This window comes from Triticum urartu, chromosome 2A (genome assembly GCF_056163025.1).
Source record: "Triticum urartu cultivar PI428250 chromosome 2A, HENAU_Tu73, whole genome shotgun sequence".
NCBI classification, from domain to species: Eukaryota; Viridiplantae; Streptophyta; class Magnoliopsida; order Poales; family Poaceae; genus Triticum; species Triticum urartu.
This window is the reverse complement of record NC_141874.1, coordinates 37,038,631-37,041,166: the sequence shown is the minus strand read 5'-3', so window position 1 is coordinate 37,041,166 and position 2,536 is coordinate 37,038,631. Positions and strand designations below refer to the sequence as shown.

The following is a 2,536-nucleotide window of genomic DNA, read 5'->3' as shown; positions in this document are numbered from 1 at the left end:
TTTCTTACCCTAAGCTGCCAGCGGGTCGTCCCCTTATATACACGGGTCGACGCCCTACGTCTTACAGATTCCCGGCCGGCTCATAAACAGTGTCCGGCTCGGTGACTAGTTATTTCTACCTTACAATACAAGTCGCGCCCTCATGGCGGTTTATCACCATGGGCCATAAATCGTCTGTGGGCCTTTAGACCCTTTACTGAACCACCATCTTCACGTCTTGGTCTTGGGCTTCAGATGGGCTTCTCTTTGCGTAACCCGGCCCCTCCTGGGCGGCTTACGTAAATAGTTATATCCCCAACAGGTCAGTAAGATTTTTCTGACATCCGATGTCATTCAACTCATTTTCTTCCATATCTTAGTCGACGTTACCCCAGTGAAGAACTTGGTGAAATAAATATAGCTACCCCTTCCTATGGATAAGTAGTAGAGACACTCATATCTTTGTATAATAATATGCAGAAAGTGTTACTCCCTCTATTCTTATTAAGAAACATTAGTAACACCAATGTTATTTACACTTTTTTTGAACATGTCATTTACACTTCAATTAGATGTACATGTTCCTTTTTTATGGCTAACCTGTCCGACCCATGGGCAGGGATGATGTCGACGGGCCCCTGCACTGCCTCGCGTCTTTGTTCGCCAATGCTCTAGCGCTGCGCGTGGTCCACCCATGCTAGGGCGTGTGCCGCGTCCTCCAGCTGCACAAGACTACCCCCGCACCTGCGGCCACCGCAGTGCCCCGCCACTTCACCGAGATGTGCCCGTTCCTCTGCCTCGCCGGGACCATGGCGAACTACGCTGTCGATCTCAGCGGCACTGACGCCGACCAGTGGCTTCTGCTCCTCTGCTTCTTTGCCAAGTGTCCGGGAGCGGGAACACATGACCAAATCCTCCGTTTGATCATTGTCAATGAGCAGGACGAGTTCCTATCCATCACCGGTGCGCTCCTCGCCCGGGAAGCCGAGAGCCTGCGCATCGGCTGCCAGTTCCACCCGATGAAACTCCACATCAATCAGCTACTTAGCATCGAGCCCCTCGGTGTCAAGAGCGGCGAAGCACTGGTCATCGTCTCCACCCTGCAGCTCCACCATCTGCTCGCCGACGAATTTGTAGAAGTGGCTGCTCGTCCTCACGACAGGAAAGGAAAACATAGGCCCATGCTACCATGACGAGGGCCGACGCGCTCCTTCACGACCTAGCGGAGCTATCGCAGAAGCTCATGGTGGTGACGGAGCAGGAGGCCGACCACAATGGCAAGTTCATGGGCCATTTTGACAACACGCTCAACTACTATGGGGCCCTATTTGATGCCCTAGAGGAGAGCGTACCTGTATGAGGGTCAGCGATAATGGAGAGGTCAGACGTGGAATGGTGCCTGCTCCTGCAAAAGATCAGGGATATCGTTGGCTGTGATGGCGCGCAGCGCCCACGAGTGGATGGTGAGGTTGGCGGAGCGGATGAAGGCCGCCAGACTCACATCTGCGGCGATGAGCACAAATGCAGTGGTGTAATTAGTAATGTTGGGGCAGATGGTGACCGGCTGCAGCAGGGCGTACAGGGTTTCTAGTGAGAAGGATGTGTGCTTCTTCATCCACTGGCGCGACATCCCGATGTTCTCTTTCTCGACCTGGCGTGCAGTGTGATGAGGAGCCAGATATTATGACATGTGATATATGCATATTTATCAATTCATTTCAATAATTTCATGCATTCGATGAATGTGCTTTCCTGAACTTTTTATGCCAGAAGGAGAAGTTGGAAAATGTTCAAGACAGTTTTGTTATTTTTGTAACATTCAAGACGTTTTGGTTATCTTTGAAACATTCAAGACATTTTGAGTTGTTCTTGTTATCATACTCCTAGTTGTTGTTTCATCTTATGCCACATTCAAAGTACAAGATGCTAGTATGATAGCAAATCAATTACCATAAAACATTTGACCTCTCTCTCTCTCCCCCTCTCTCTCTGTCTCTACCCCCTCTCCCCATCTCGCCCTCTCTCCTCTCTCTCTCTCTCCCTCTCTGCATTCTCGCAAGGACAAATGTACACATGCGAGAAGAAATCATAACCTCTTCCTATGTAAACATTTGACCTTTCCCGATTGTCTTCCAACTTAGTATGATAGAAGAATATAAAATTCCCTTTTGGGGCAGTATCCACCCCTTTGGTTTAGAGGAACAAAATGCAAGTAAATGGATAAATTTTCCTTTATCCCACCTGTTTATGACAAACAATGAAAGCTAAACTCCTCTGAGTCCACTTTTAGACCCTTCCTATGGATAAGTAGTAGAGACAATCATATCTTTGTATAATAATATGTAGAAAGTGTTACTTTCTCTATTCTTATTAAGAAACATTAGTAACACCAATGTTATTTACACTTTTTTGAACATGTCATTTACACTTTAATTAGATGTATATGTTGCTTTTTTATTGCTAACCGGTCCAACCCATGGGTTGATGACTAGTATTTTCAAACCAAAGAGATATATGATTATCCTAAATCACCTTACCCCCCATAGCCTAACTTTAA

The 2,536-nt window shown here is 47.1% G+C and overlaps 1 pseudogene; it reads left to right on the top strand.

The window, feature by feature from the left end:
• Positions 1-590: 590 nt before the first annotated feature.
• LOC147983362 (GRAS family protein TF80-like) lies at positions 591-1,646 on the top strand (annotated as a pseudogene).
• Positions 1,647-2,536: the final 890 nt, after the last annotated feature.